Source organism: Archocentrus centrarchus, unplaced genomic scaffold, assembly GCF_007364275.1.
Source record: "Archocentrus centrarchus isolate MPI-CPG fArcCen1 unplaced genomic scaffold, fArcCen1 scaffold_41_ctg1, whole genome shotgun sequence".
In the NCBI taxonomy this organism is placed as follows: Eukaryota; Metazoa; Chordata; class Actinopteri; order Cichliformes; family Cichlidae; genus Archocentrus; species Archocentrus centrarchus.
This window is the reverse complement of record NW_022060267.1, coordinates 1,534,815-1,551,479: the sequence shown is the minus strand read 5'-3', so window position 1 is coordinate 1,551,479 and position 16,665 is coordinate 1,534,815. Positions and strand designations below refer to the sequence as shown.

Sequence of the window (16,665 nt, the reverse complement as noted above, 5' to 3'; positions counted from 1 at the left end):
CTCCAAACATGAGTTTATAGAAGGGAACACCAGATCTTTGCTCTTCCTCTCAATTTATTCCACTGATTTTCAGTTCCTTTAATCCAAAATGCTCTTCTGTTCATTGCATTACAGATGTTTTTAATAAAAGGGATTTTAAGTACAATACTCAGATCTGTTGCTCCCAAACCACCATTTCTTTTATTTTTATATATCGTCATTCTTTGTGTTACCTCACGGTTTGTTCCCCATATCAGTTTTAAACACAATTTATTGAGTGTCATGATGACTTTCTGTGGGGGAGGAAACACAGTGGGAAGAAAAAGAAGTTTAGAAATGATGTGGGTTTTAACAATTTTAATGCGTGCTTTATAATTAGTGTTTTTATTTTCCCATTTTAAGACTTCTTCTTTAACCTCGCACTCCTTCTTTGACCAATTTGTGTGGCAACTATCATTACCGGTAATCCATATTCCTAAACCTTTGATTTCATTCCTAACCTGGATGTCTATGGTGGGCCTGTTTAAGCTTCGTCCTATCCACACACCTGCAGTTTTGTCCTTGTTCAGCATGGCTCCAGATGCTGATTCGTACAGTTTGAGGAATCCATTTAATCTCTCTAGTTCTTCTTGATTTTTTATAATTACAGTGACATCATCTGCATAAGCCATGGCAATCACTTTATGTGTCTCATCAAGCATACAACCTTTAAAATGAGGATCTTTATGAATTATTTTTAGTAAAGGACTGATGGCTAATACATATAATGCTGCACTAAAGGCCACCCTTGCTTCACTCCACGGGAAATCTCAAAGGTTCACTCAAGGTCCCGTTAACCTTTATTTGCACTATAGACCTTTTATATAACAGTTGGAGCATTTTAACAAAACCTTCAGGGATCCCATATTTCCTCATCACTGCCCACAGATATGTGTGTGAGACAAAGTCAAAGGCTTTCCTTTGGTCCAGACCGAGGATGTAAAAGTCTGTGTCTTTACTGGCGTATACAACCTCTCTCAAGGTGCACAAGTTATCCCACATTTGACGACCTCTAATGCCACAAGTTTGCTCTTTATCAATTATTTTATCTAATATATCATTGAATCTATTCATTATAATTTTTGCCAATATTTTATAATCGACCTTCATTAAAGTTAGTTGTCTATAATTATTTAAATCACATTTATCCCCTTTCTTATATAATAAACACATAATTCCTTGATAAAAGGAATCACTTAATTTTTCTTTTGCAAACCATCGTTTAGTGCTGAGGTTAAAGGTTAATTACGTCTTCCAGATGTAGTTTATAAAAGTCAGCAGGGAGGCCATCAGGGCCTGGAGATTTATTGATATTTAATTGATTAATGGCCGCTATAACTTCATCCTTCTTAATTTCTCCTATCAATGGAGAAAAGATTGTATCATCAAAGGGGGTGACCACTTCAAGCAAGGATTCAAAGGTTTTTTTAATCCGAGGGTAGTTCTGAAAACATGGACACACAGCTCTCCCTGATACTTTTATCATTTTCTTCATAAAATATTTTACCTGTAAGATCTTTAATAGCTGTGATAAAATTGCTGCTACGCCTCTTCTGACTAGAGGAAATTACATAATTAATGTTACAATTTTCATTACATGAGTTAAAAAACTTAGTTTTAGCCCCTACAAAATTAAACATCAGACTGTAACTTTAAATCACACGCAGACTGCAGGCATGGGGGGGGGGGGGTGTGATGGGGGACTTGTGATGTGGGGTAGCTGCTGATCGTGTGGATGAGGTTTTTCTGAGTTATCTCCTTCAGTCTGTGGGATTTTGCACTGCTTAGAATCCATTTTTGCTTAATCTGTAAACTTTATTGGTACAAAGCTTGTAAAGTGTGTATAAGGACACTGAACCAATAATGTTTTCAGAGCGCTGAATGTTTTATTGGATACATAAACATCACAACCTTGTGTGATGGTATTACTTTCACCTCATAGTTTTAAGTAATATAATTCAGTACAAATGATTTTACTCATAAAACAAAGCCTGGTAGTTAATCCTAACTGTATTCACCGTTTCATAGTAGCTGTGCACGGTGAGTAAACTTTGAGCTTTTCTTTAAAGTGTGCTGCTAGAATATAGTTGCTGCTTTTCTCTCTCTTATACAGCTGCTTTAAACTGAAACCACAATAGGAGTGATATACAAAACTGTGAGATAAACAAAATACTTTGTGTGTCCTACACGTTCACTAGTCCTGCGTGTCCAACATGGAGTTTGTGAAATGCTTGGTGTGATATATGAACATATAAAGTCTTTATGGATCAATCAGCAGTTGAATAGGTGGGTAATTATCTTAAGAATAATGTTGATAACAGCTGTGCTGAAGTACAAAGATGCTTTAACACCTTTAGGGTTTATGAGCAGAGTTGTGTGGGACTTTTTTTTTTCCTTTGAAGCTCAAGGACCCGACTGTAACACACGCTTGAAACACAAAAACATATAATACATTATGTTTTGGTCTTTGTAGCATGGATCATAACTATACGATCCATCGAGTGTCTGATCAATACTCAGACAGGAGACAGTGTGCAGATTTGTGTATAAAAACGCTGCTGTGTCTCATCAGTACTTGCATTACAAACTTTTATTTCAAACATCTTGTTGCAGACTTTGTGCATCAACAAACAGTGATATGATACTATGAAAAAATACTTAAGTCCACTATAGTGATATCAACTAAGGAGATTAAAAATCTCTTATTTTCATGGGTGTTCAGACTAAGATAATCAGCAGCAGAATATAATCATGTAAAACAGAAATACAAACGTCACATAGTTACATGTTTATAGACATAAAATAATTACAATTTTATAACATAAATTAAGTAAATCAAGTACAAACAATGGAATCAGCCAGAAAGTCTGCAGTTTTGATTTAAATGCACACAATGAAGTTAAATCCACAGATGATGCTTCTGGTTTATCACCTGGTCAACAGATGATCGTTTGACTCCGATAACGCTGTCCTCAAATTCAAAAAGCGCAACGTTCATATCTTTGACCTCTCTTAACTCGTGGAGATAAGCCTCCGTTGCCCCCATAAGCCTGTGTGTGTCCGGGTGAAACCTTCCAAATGGAGAATTTGCATCAATATAGGGATAAAATGTCCATTCCAAAATCTTTTTGATAGGTGATCATAATACTTGAAAAAAGTAGTGGCCTCTCTAAAGGAGATATATATATATATATATATATATATATATATATATATATATATATATATATATATATATATATATATATATATATATACTATATATATATATATATATATATATTTCTATTAGGGGTGGGACTTGATTAAAAAAATTAATCGAATTAATTACAAGCTTTGTAATTAATTAATCGAAATTAATCACATTTTAATTGCATTTCAATATTTAACATGATAAATATTGATTTAAGTTTGGTTGATGAATGAATCAATATACATAAGCTTAAACTTCAAAATGTTGATTATTTTCCCACCAGTCTACTACACAGACCAACGAAGGGTGGAAGTGCTCCTGTGATAAACTCCTGAAGTTAAAGTTAAGCATCATAACTGGATAGTTTTATTCAACATTAATGTCTCACTTGTTATAGTTGGAATGAATCATTCTCTCAGCTGTATTCCTTGATGTTGAAATGTGTTATGCTTGTTTTAACAGCTTATTTTGAATTAAAGACTTAAAATTAAACCACAAAAAGGAGAAAAAGTTTGTTCTCCGTTTAACAGCTGCTTTTACACAGCTGTGCTTCACACTCACGTTGCTAGGCGACATGAGCTACGCAGAGGTGACGGCAGCTGATATGAAGGCTAGCCGCTCACTTCCGGCCTTTGTGGTGTTCGTGGGCTGCGAAAGACGTGGGCCCGGGTCCTTCGCAGGATGCAGCCCCTAATTTGGACATTGTGCATCGATATAATCTGTATGTCGGGAACTCGTGCACTGAGAAACGTTCCACGGTGCAAAGTGCGATTAAAATGCGTTAAAATTTTAACGCGTTAAGTTCCCCGTAATTAATTAATCGAAATTAACGCGTTAAAGTCCCAGCCCTAATATATATATATATATATATATATATATATATATTAGGGCTGGGACTTGATTAAAAAATAAATCTAATTAATTAGGGGCTTTGTAATTAATTAATCGAAATTAATCGCATTTTAATCGCATTTCAGTATTTAACATGAGAAATACTGATTTAAGTTTGGTTGATGAATGAATTAATATACATAGCAACCAGGGGCTGGCTGGGGTTAAAGTTCAGCCCGGGAGCTTGGTTTGGAGAGGCAAACCGACAAACCATAATTTTAAGACAAGAGAACTTTATTGCAGGTGTGGACTGCACCTGTTGGCCACGAGAGCTGCAGCTGCTGTGCTTAATTGGGTAAAAAAAAAAAAATCTGATCACTGGCCGTTCGGGAAACCTCCCGATGGCCACCACGCCCCTGTCTGAATGAGTTATATCTGTGTTTAACTTCCACTCAGCGGCGAAAACCAGCGGGAGGCTGAAAATGATGTGACCGCAGTCGGACGTTCTGTCCGGGTAAAGCGAACCTCGATAGCCCGGTCAGCTGACAGCTAGCGAGGCGAGCTGCTGGTAGAACAGCGGCAACGGACACCTCCGAAAACAGTGGAGCACTTTTTACGGTGGCCGGGAGGTGCAAACCAAAATTACAAAATCTGAAACACTTTTACAAGTGGCAAAACAAATTTACATTTTAGAAACAAAATCACATTTTAGAAAACAAATTAACAATACGAGAAACACTTTTACAAGTTCAGAAGAAATTAACATTTCAGAAAACAAATTAACATTTCAGAAAACAAATTAACATCACTCGAAACACTTTTACAAGTGGCAAAATCAACCGGAAAGGGTAGGTACTAATTCCAAGGCTGACCCGGAAGTGATAACGGAAGCGGGCATTTCAACCCAAGCTGGACAGCAGTTCAGTGGCGTTTTGCCCGTTTTGCGGGGCACATATGAGTAGATTAACGCGGTTTTGTTTTCTTGTGGACGGTCCTTAGAGTTTTTAAATGGGACAGAACAGACGGAAGGTCCAGAGGCACAGGGGATATGTCAACAGCCGGATAATGCTAAACAAAGTAAGTGCAGCATAGCGCTCGCTATCTGAAGTAGCCAATACGAATGAAAGCTATTAGTGTCATTGGTTAGCTCATTTTGTTTTTTGAGACAGAGCTTTGTTAATTTCAGCAGAAAAAAACCTTGCCCGTCATATAAACAGTTCCTGGAATACCGAAGCTCGAAGTCCAAAGAGCGTCAGTCTTTTAACTACGGGCCTAGAGGAAGACACCGGGCTAAAGAACAAAAACACGTCCAGGTAAGTTGTATAGTACTGATCGTGTAATCAGTACTGGACTGTCTGATTCGGCTCACTGTGAAACTGTGGTGGCACAAATTAGCTATTGAAGCTATTAGAAACTGCTGATAAATTTATGCACTTTCCTCACAGGTTTTTGAACTCCCAAAGATAAGTCTGAAAATGAAAGGTAAGTAGATTTTTGCATCTAGCCTTTTTCACAGAGAGAGAACCTTTCTAATGATTTATCAACCAAGAGGAATCTGTCATGTACTTGTTTACATTCTTATATGACTATTGTGGTAATCATTTTATTATTTTCATTGTGTTTAAGAGATGCACTGGGACATCAAGCTACAATTCAGCCAGGACAGGTAATGTCATTTTCAGACGTTCATCATATTCTGAAAACTGTGACATGCTGGTCAGATTTACCGATGATGCAGGTGTTTATGAGGAAGGGATTGACACAGGTGGTCCAAGATGAGAATTTTTTAACTCTGCTAATGAAGCACCTGAAAGACCGGCCAATTTTTGATGGACCAGAGGGACATCGGTTCTTGGTCTATAATGCAAATGGTATGCATAGGGTTAGATATGTGCTATACTAATGGATGGTTATTAGTAACAGATATGTGACACAGAATATGTTTTTTTTTTTTTTTTTTTTTTCCCCCCAATATCTTAAAGTAAATAATGTATGTTTTCATTTTACAATATGAATTCATTCACAGCTGTTAGGGAGGATGAATACTTCCTGGCAGGACAGATGATTGCAGTTTCAGTTGTACATGGAGGTCCGGGACCCCATTTCCTGTCAGAAGATCTTGTACAGTATCTTGCTGGCCAGCCTTCATTCAAACCAACAGTTAATTTAATAACTGATGAAGAAATAGGGAAAGCTTTGCGAGAGGTGGGGATAACATAAATCCAGTGTGGTAGGACAGAGTTTAACATAGTTCCTGCACTGTTCAATGATGATGTTTAGTTCCCACACATATACATTTGCAGAATTATGAATTTATGATATTGTAGGGTTACAGCATGCTATATATGTCACTAAATAAAAATGGTCAAGATTAACACATAGTTATTTAATGTGTTGGGTATGTCTCTTTGTCTTTCAGATTGAGAATGCTGCTACATTGGATGCTCTACAAGAATTATCATGAGACACAGCACAATGTTGCAGACAGCAGGCTGTCTTAGACATGTGGCTGCTGTGGACGAAAAGACAGAAATTGTGGCCAACTACCTCCAGTGGTATATTTTTGACCGCAACTCATCTGTAATTGACAGGTAAGATATTTTAATGATGTAATTTTCTTTTTTTTTTTAATGTAGGAATGTTTAGTTTGTAATGCTCCATGGCACGTGTATCTGTTATCAGTCACTGTGACAAACAATTTTGCCTTAGTGTGCAACATCTACATATCTGTGTAACAGTGTGTTCACTTTGTAGATTCAAAGATGGTCTTTCAGCTCTTCAGTTCCTGACTGCACTACAGCAACACCCTACTTTGCTGACCCCTGTCCTGTGCCACTGTGAAAGCGACTGACTGCCTTTGAGCTTGAGAGACTCTTCAAACCTCACTCAGCCCTTCAGGGAGTAATAGGAGACTGAAAGAAAGCCAAACCTTGGCCTGCTGGGCAGACTATCTCCTTGATTGTGAAGGTTTGTAAGGTTTTATTTGTACCTACTTGGAAAACCACGTTAGCCTGGTATATTTGAACATTTATTTCTTTGCAGAAGGCGAGGCTGCTGTGTCTGTGGAAGACATTTTGATGTTTGCAACTGGGCTGACATCACTTCCCCCATCTGGCTTGGAACCACTGCCACAAATAGAGTTCCTGGATGACGTTCCACTCCCAATGGCAAATACATGTTCAAACTTGTTGAAATTACCATTTCTGGATTCATATAGTGTGTTTAAGTCACAAATGGACTTTGGAATTCAAAATAGTCCAGGATTTGGTTGTCTATAAACTATATAGCTAGATAACAATTAGAGTAGTGTTTTTCAAACCTGGTCATCCAGGCACAATGCCCTGCACGTTTTAGATCAGAGATCCTAATCCTGAATAACTGATTAACAGGCTTTTTTTTTTTTTTTAAACTGCAATCATCTGAATCAGGTATGTTAAAGCAGGAAAACTTGGACTCAAAATGTTTTTTGTTCTTTGTTGGTATTATGTGCATTTAAAGGTGCAGTTACTTTTGTTAAAATACTTTAAAATTGCGGTAAGCAAGCATGTCTTTTTTTCCCCTCAGACAGCATTTTGACAATTGTTTTTCATTCATTTATTTCCAAATTTTAAATACTGAAACTGTGGGTGACAAGTTGTGTACATGTTCCACCATCATTACAATAAACTTCCCTTCAATTCATAGCTGAGCAATTTCTTTTATTTTCAGATATAGTTCAGTTGAAGACTGCCACTGTTCTGGCTTCTGTAAATGATTGTGCTCCACTGCAAAGTCCAAGTATTCTTGCATGTTTGGGTCCCCACATGGAGCTCTTGTCAGATGAACGTCAGGAAAGGCATCCAGTTCAGTCATTTGGATTTTAAATCCACAGTCTCTGGAGCCAAACCTATATTACAGAGAAGATATGATTACATTTAAATTTATGATAAAATGGAAAATACCATCTATCACCAAAGTATTACCTGTGTGGTAAGTAGTAGAGCTCATTTGGCACTCCTCCTGGACATGATGCTGTTCTGGAGGGGCGGATCCTGTGACTGTTCCACAGTCTCATACACTCATCCAAGTCCCTCTGAATAACATCACCAAAGCAATATCTCAGCAGACACTGATGCTCGTGACTCCCATTTAAGTATCCAGCTTCTCTAAGGTCTGCAAATAGCTCCATCCAGAACTGACACCTATAAAAATCAGTAATATAGTGTTATAATTTTCATATCCATGTTTAAACGATGGTCACTCAAAATGAATTTAAAGTATGAATACCACTTACCTTCCCTTTCTGAATATGGACCACCAGAACTCAATCCTCTGGTTGGTGTGGATGAGCCATACATGTGGCTGGACGCTCCAGAGTAGTAGTCATTGTGGTGGTGGCGTAGCGTGCACTGAATTGCGGCCATGGTCCCGTTCTCCGTGCCGCAATCGGTTCTCAGTCTCATGGGGATGACACCGAGGTTTCGCACACATGACAGGAAATAGTGAGCGATCACAGATGGGTCATTATTTGTTGCGCCACATATAAGCCACAGTACTTTACGGGAAAATCCATCGATGCACCCTGAAAGTGCCAGACCGAATGGCTTGAGTTTATCATAACCATCCACGTGCCACATATAGTTCGGTCCCATGGAGTGGTAGGTTCTTCTTATAAACCTTCTGCGTGCTCTCCTCTCGCACCCTTGAGGATTAAGCTCCCGGAGCAAATTCATTACATGATCCCTCCTCACTTGCAGATTGTACTTTTGTCTGAGTACCTGCCACATCATGCGGTAGCCAAACAGCTGTCCAGGTCCACGAAGTTCCACTCGTATTGCCCTAGTTATGACGTCGGTAGAGGACAAATCCTTTCTGCGATATAACCCGGCATCATTCAGTTTGCTTTTCAGCGACCTTAAGCTGATGTGTACACCGTGTAAACATGCCATCATGTCTACGATTACAGCGTATGAGTGACCCTCATTAAAATATCGTATGCACTGCTGCAGCATATCTGGTCGTTCTGTCTGTTCTGTGCCGTTTAAAAACTCTAAGGACCGTCCACAAGAAAAACAAAACCGCGTTAATCTACTCATATGTGCCCCGCAAAACGGGCAAAACGCCACTCGACTGCTGTCCATCTTGGGTTGAAATGCCCGCTTCCGTTATCACTTCCGGGTCAGCCTTGGAGTTAGTACCTACCCTTTCCGGTTGATTTTGCCACTTGTAAAAGTGTTTCGAGTGATGTTAATTTGTTTTCTGAAATGTTAATTTGTTTTCTGAAATGTTAATTTCTTCTGAACTTGTAAAAGTGTTTCTCGTATTGTTAATTTGTTTTCTAAAATGTGATTTTGTTTCTAAATGTAAATTTGTTTTGCCACTTGTAAAAGTGTTTCAGATTTTGTAATTTTGATTTGCACCTCCCGGCCACCGTACTTTTTGCAAATAAGCGACATGAATTTGGACGCAGCTCATCACGCTCATCACATTGTGTGTCGATATAATCTGTATGCCTGGAACTCCTGCAGTGAGAAATGTTCCACGGTGCAAAGTGAGATTAAAATGTGTTGAATTTTTTAATTCGTTATTTTCCCTGTAATTAATTAATCGTAATTAACGTGTTAAACTCCCACCCCAATATATATAAAGTCTCAATCACATTAAATAGTTGGACTTCTGGACCTAGGCCTCATAAAATTTTGTCTGACTGGACCTCTTTAAATGTTATTTGCTCTGCTCTAAACGCTTCCTGTAGCTTCAGTGAGAGTCTGGATTCTGGATGAAGGTATTTTGGACCATTCTTCTTCTCTCCAGAACATCTCCAGTTCAGTCAGGTTTGATGGTTTCATGGTCAGCCCGCTTTAAATCCCACCACAGATGTTCAGTAATATTCAGGTCTGGGACTGAGATGGCCGTTCCAGAACGTTGTTCTTGTTCCTCTGCATGAAGGTCTCAGTAGATTCTGAGCAGTGTTTGGGGTCGTTGTCTTGCCTCTGCCTATCTGAGGTTTTTCTTGGCCTGCCACTTCGGGCCTTAACTAGAACTGTGCCTGTGGTCTTCCATTTCCTCACTATGTTCCTCACAGTGGAAACTGACAGCTGAAATCTCTGAGAGCTTTTTGGATCCTTCCTCTAAACCAGGATGTTGAACAATCTTTGTCTTCAGCTCATCTGAGAGTTATTTGAGGCTCCATGTTGCTGCTCTTCAGAGAAGATGCAAAGAGGAGAAACACTTGCAGTTGGCCACCTTAACCCTTTCTCATAATTGGACTCACCTGTGTATGTAGGTCAAAGGTCAATGAGCTTACAGAACAAATTTAGTGTTCCAATAATTAGTGCTAAAGGTATTCAAATCAATAAAACAACAAAGGGTGCCCAAAATTATGCACCTGCCTAATTTAGTTTAAATAATTATTGCACACTTTCTGTAAATCCTATAAACTTCATTTCACTTCTCAAATATCACTGAGTTCATCTGCTGTATGATAGATTTAACTGAAACTGCTCTGAGAAATGTCCAAATGTAAAAGTGAGGATGGAGTTCAGTCTGGTCTCAGCGTCCTTTCAATAATCACTGATCACAGAGCGGGAGGACGGAGGGCTGCGTGGAGTCAGGCCACTTCAGGAGGAGCTGAGCGGGAACTTCCTCCTAGACGGGGCAGCAAAGATCCTGATATGTGTTTAGAGCAGAAGTAACAAAGTACAAATACTTCATTACTGTACTTAAGGAGATTTTTCAGGTATCTGTACTTATTGATTTTTCTGACCACAGTTTACTTTTACTGCTACATTTTTACACAAGTATCTGTACTTTCTACTTCTTCCATGGTTAAAAGGAGCTCGTTACTTTAGCTTTAACTCGTTAGCATTTCCAGTCAGTGCGCCTCAAACATCAACGATCTGAGCCTAAACGGAGGAACAATAACATATAAGAGACAGTCGTACAGGCGTGTCCTCCATCACCGGGCTCATCACATACAAAGACATTAAAGAGGCCAAACCGTATAATTAATGTATCATTTATAGCTATAATGAGGGGTTATAGCGGCCGCACTGAGGGCAGATGTTCATAGTTGTGCTACAGAGGAGCAAAAATAAAGACAGTAACGTGTGTCAGGTAAATGCAACATTTCTAAATGCTCAACAAATATCAGCAAACACACAAAGTGTGTGCAGTTTGTCACACAGTGTGTCTGCGAGCTAAAAGAAGAGCTGCTGTATTTCAGGGAGAGCAAAGAATGAGCGATAACTTCACTCAGATGGAGAAAGATGGAAGAAAGAGGAAGCAGAGAGCAGCAGGTCAGCTGATCACAGCCTGCACACCAACATCATTTATTGCAGCTACAATAGAAAGTTGTGATTCTTCTCCCCATGCAGAGCCACTACAGCTGATCTTAGGGTTCCTCCACCTTCTGAATCCCACTGGAACCCCTGAGGATCCTCATGTTGGTGTTTAGGTGGAGGCACAGTCACCCTCTACTATGGAGGACACAGAGAACAGAGCTGGGTTTAAATTCCCTTTCACAGTTTGTGTCCTACAGAACAGATTCAAGCTGAGTGCATTCATTAGGATTCAAATTTAGATTGAATAATGTTTCTATGCTCATCTTTATATTATTACAATAAGCAAAGCCTCTTCCGCCTTTTGGGAAGTCTGACCACACCTCTGTCCTTCTCATGCCGAAATACAAACAACGGCTCAGGCAGGAACCCCCTGCTGTGAGAGAAGTGACACGGTGGTCTGATCAAACAGAGGCCGCTCTGCAGGGTGCGTTGGATTCAACCGACTGGGACATGTTTCGCAGCAGCGCGGGCGGAGACATCGAGGAGTTTACGGAAACTGTTGTGGGATTTATTGGGAAAGTTGTTGAAGACACTTCACTTAGGAGGACCATCAGGACTTTTCCCAACCAGAAGCCGTGGGTGGATAAATCTGTCCGCGACGCCCTGAGGTCCCGCACCGTTGCCTACAACTCCGGCCTCGCCTCTGGGAACATGGAGGACTACAAGGTTGCATCATACAACGTCCGCAGAGCGGTGAAAGAGGCTAAACATCGCTACGGCCGCAGACTGGAACAGCAACTACAACAGTCTGACTCCAGGGGACTGTGGCAGGGACTACGCACCATCACGGACTACAAAGCACCACACACACACCCGGTGAGTGCCGACGCTTCTCTGGCTGATGAACTCAACAACTTCTTTGCGCGCTTTGAGTCGGGAAGCCGACAGCCCGCTGCGCTCCCGGCCGGAGGGGCGGAGACACTCACTGTGACGGAGCGCGACGTGAGGAGGGCGTTAGACGTGTAAACACCAGGAAAGCGGCTGGACCAGACGGTATTAGTGGACGTGTCCTTAAGACCTGCGCTGACCAGCTGGCACCTGTGTTTACACTGATATTCAACCTCTCACTGAAACTGTGTGTGATTCCCACCTGCTTTAAAAAGTCCATCATAGTCCCTGTCCCAAAGAAACCACACCCCAGCAGCCCCAATGACTTCAGGCCCATAGCGCTCACCTCTGTGGTGATGAAGTGTTTTGAGAGACTCATCAAGACATTCATCACCTCCTCACTGCCCACCACCCTCGACCCACTACAGTTTGCATACCGGCCAGACAGATCCACAGATGACGCCATATCCTTCCTCCTCCACAAGACCCTTTCACACATAGACACTGGTAAGGGGAACTATGTGAGAGTGCTGTTTGTAGATTACAGCTCAGCATTCAACACCATAGTTCCCTCCAGGCTGGTCTCTAAGCTGCTGGACCTGGGCCTGGGCCCATCCCTGTGCAGGTGGGTTCACAGCTTCCTGACCAGCAGACCACAGGTGGTACGAGTGGGTCACCTCACCTCATCCTCCCTCACCCTCAACACTGGATCCCCCCAAGGCTGTGTGCTCAGCCCTCTGCTGTACTCACTGTACACCCATGACTGCGAGGCCACGTCAGAGTCCAACGTCATCATCAAGTTTGCTGACGACACTGCTGTTGTGGGACTAATCTCTCACAATGAGGAGACAGCCTACAGGAGAGAGGTCTCCCGCCTGGAGAACTGGTGCCAGGAGAACCACCTCCTGCTCAACGTCAGCAAAACAAAGGAACTGATCGTGGACTTCAGCAGGAAGCAGCAGAGGGACTACCATCCACTTGTCATCAGTGGTGCTGAGGTGGAAAGAGTGGACACTTTCAAATACCTGGGAGTGACCATCTCACAGGACCTGTCCTGGACTCATCACATAAACATCACTGTGAAGAAGGCCAGACAGCGTCTCTACCTCCTCAGGCGGCTGAGAGACTTCAAGCTCCCACTCAAGGTGCTCAGGAACTTTTACACCTGCACCATCGAGAGCATCATGCGTGGGAGCATCACCACCTGGATGGGAAACTGCACCAAGCAGGACTTCATGGCCCTAAAAAGGGTGGTTCGTTCAGCTGAACGGACCATCAGAACCACCCTCCCCAACCTGCAGGACATTTACACCAAGCAGTGCAGGCTGAGGGCCATGAAGATCCTAAAACAGCCCAGCCACCCTGGACACTCTCTCTTCTCCCTGCTCCCATCAGGCCGGCGTTACCGCTGCCTGAGGGCTAAGACTGAAAGGTTGAAGAAGAGTTTTACCCACAAGCCATCTGTCTGCTCAACTCTGAGCCCTAACTGGACCATTATTGCACAATGTAAATATTATAATTTAAAAAGTGTGTATAGTGTATAGTATTTAGAGTATAGTGTATAGTGTGAATTACTTTTTTTTTATTTTTATTCTTCTTATTTATATGTGTGTGTATATATGGTTGCAGGTACAAAATACATTTCACTGTGCATTGTACTGTGTATAACTGTGCATGTGACAAATAAACACTATCTTATCTTATCTTATCTTATCTTAATATATAATGAGCTTCAGTCAGCTTTACACAACAATATCAGGTAGAAACGTCCTCCAAAGAACTACTTTTACTTTCTTACTCTGAGTACATTTCAGAGCCTGTACTTTTTTACTTTTACTGCAGTAAAGAAGTTGAACCAGTACTTTGACTTTTACCAAAGTATTTTTAACACAAGTACTTGTACTTCTACTTAACTATAGAATGTCAGTACTTTTGCCACCTCTGGTTTAGAGCAGCTGAAACAATCAAAGTTCTCCAAACTCAGATCAGTTCCTGTTTCCTGTTTGATTCCCATCAGCACTGTTTCCTCTCAGAGGGACTGTTTACCTGGACACAACTCACCTGTGCTCATTCCTCATGTTTAATGAGCATCATTTGTTACATTTTAGTGTTTCTGATCTCATAAAGTTACGAGTCCTCTTTAAACCCAGTTCTTGTGGCCCACCTGCACCACCTCCAAGGCCCAGCAGGGGCCGCGGGCCACCCTTTGGGCGTCCCTGGTCTGTAGTATTAATGTGATGAAGCTGAGCTGACTCTGAGGAAGAAGCTGTGCTCTCTTCACAGCTTTGGGATGAACAGAAGTGGCTGTAAAAGTGCAGAGCTGCTGCAGCTGTTCATGGAGGTCTTTCAGAGAGCGAGGCTCTCCTGGAGCTCCTCCTCAGCAGAAGCTCAGAGGTGCTTCTCCTCCTGGAAACAATGAAGACCTGAACAATGATCAGAGTCACAGACTGATGGGCTGAAGTCTGAGAACAGGAAGTCTTCATGCTCTGATTCAGTGTTACAGCCACAGATATCAGAGATGCTCACAGTGAGCTCGTTATATTCACTGACTGACAGATCAGTCACCTTCCACATCAGCATCACAGAGCACAGTGTTACCTGTACAGGTGCTTTTCACAGCATCAGCAGCTACAGATGCTTTATCAGCCATGCTAGCGCCTCCTCCCGGTTAGAAAGAAGCTGTTTCCAGCTCACAGAGTGGATCCATGTTCACAAAGACGCTGTTGCTGTTCCAGCATGCACTGCGCGTCCTGGATGGATTCAAGCCTCTACAACAGGGATCTTCAATTCCAGGCCTCGAGGTCTGGTGTCCTGCAGGTTTTAGATGTGTCCCTGATCCACCACACCTGAATCAAATGGCTGAATTACCTCCTCAGTATGCAGTCAGGTTCTTCAGAGTCCTGCTGATGATTCTATATTTGACTCAGGTGTGTTGAAGCAGAGACACATCTAAAACCTGCAGGACACCAGACCTCGAGGCCTGGATTTGAGGATCCCTGCTGTACAAGCAAGAAGGGGGAAACTGAGGGTAAAAACTACAAGTCCCAGCTTCCTCATTCCTGTCAGCTGGTTTCCTGTAAACGGAGGGAGGAGAAGTGAAAGTGAAAGTGAGTCTGTTAGTCGGTGTTGGAAACTTAGCGCCTTTCTCCGTAGAGTTTGTAGAGTTTGTGGAGTTTTGTGGAGTTCTCCCGGAAAGCCGTCCCCGTGTTGTGTGTCCACGCAGCTCTCCGCAGGTCCGGCACCGAGGGGGACCCCCTTTAGACCGCAGAGAGCCCACAGCGAGTCTGTGACAGAAAGGTTGCAGCAGGCCGTTAGCTGAGCCTCCACTTTCCTTCAGAGAGCAGGAGGAGGAAAGAGGAGCTGAGGCGGGGTGAGTGTAACACAACATTGTTGTTGTTGTCTCTGAGTGTGTGACTGTAGAGGAAGAAGAAGAGTCCCAGCTCAGCAGTGTGAGTCTCTTCTTTGACTTTTACAGCTGCTGCTGCTTCCTTCTATAACAGTGTAGCATCACTCTTTTATTTGCTGTGTCCAAATTCAGGGGCCGCATCCTTCGAAGGCCGCATTTGTAGGCCGATTACGTCACAACGAGGCGACGAAAGGTGTCCAAATTCGAAGGATCCTCCAAATGCGTCCTTCTTTTCTTGAATTTGAAGGATGGGTCCGGTGTATCCTTCGTGGCCTACCATATCCCATGATTCATTGCGCATCAATACGCAAACACAAAAACGGTGGAGAATAGCGGACAAAAAGTTTGAAAAATGACTGTTTCTGTGACACAAAATGAACTTTTAAAATGTTTTCAGGTGAGAATGTAAACGTGTAAACCTCAAATATCAGCTCGTTTTATCAAGATATCGCTTAATTACAAAAAGTGCTCCGCTGTTTTCGGAGCTGTCCGTTGCTGCTGCTCTACCAGCAGCTCGCCTCGCTAGCTGTCAGCTGACCGGGCCATCGAGGCTCGCTGCCAGCACATCCTTTTCAAACCCCCGCTGGCTTTCTCCGCTGAGTGGAAGTTAAGCACAGTTATAATTCAGTCAGATGATCTCTAACGGCTGATGTTTGGTTTGTTTCAGTGTTTCATTTGTTCCTCAGCAAATCAGTTTGCCTGAAATTAAAGTTAAGCATCATAACTGGATAGTTTTATTCAACATTAATGTCTCACTTAATATAGTTGGAAATTAATCATTCACTCAGCTGTATTCCTTGATGTTGAAATGTGTTATGCTTGTTTTAACCAATTATTTTGAATTAAGGATTTAAAATTAAACCACAAAAAGGAGCAAAGGTTTGTTCTCTGTTTAACCAGCTGCTTTTACACAGCTGTGCTTCCACTGTCATACTTGGTAGGCGACATGAGCTACGCAGATGTGAGGACAGGTGACGCAGATACGAAGGTTAGACCGTCCAATTTCACAGCCGCGCACCTCCGGCCTTTGCAGTCTTCGTGGGCCGCGAAGGACCTGGTCTATGGAG

General features: G+C 41.9%; 1 protein-coding gene and 1 long non-coding RNA gene across 4 annotated transcripts in view; one reads left to right on the top strand and one right to left on the bottom strand.

Moving 5' to 3' along the window:
• LOC115776949 (NLR family CARD domain-containing protein 3-like) overlaps positions 1–16,665 on the top strand; it is a 71,114-nt gene that overhangs the window by 30,527 nt on the left and 23,922 nt on the right. For 2 of the 3 annotated variants that reach the window (XM_030724748.1, XM_030724747.1), the window contains exon 1: positions 15,250–15,562. The exons of the other annotated variant lie outside the window; for it this stretch is intronic. The gene's annotated coding sequence lies outside the window, so the exon portion shown is untranslated. Of the gene's footprint in view, positions 1–15,249; positions 15,563–16,665 lie in introns of those variants that run through there. 3 annotated transcript variants of the gene reach the window in all.
• Positions 7,788–8,349, bottom strand: LOC115776993 (uncharacterized). Its single transcript, XR_004019555.1, has 3 exons — positions 8,316–8,349; positions 8,005–8,223; positions 7,788–7,928 (listed from the first exon to the last, which is right to left on the bottom strand). It is a non-coding gene; the product is annotated as an uncharacterized LOC115776993 (long non-coding RNA).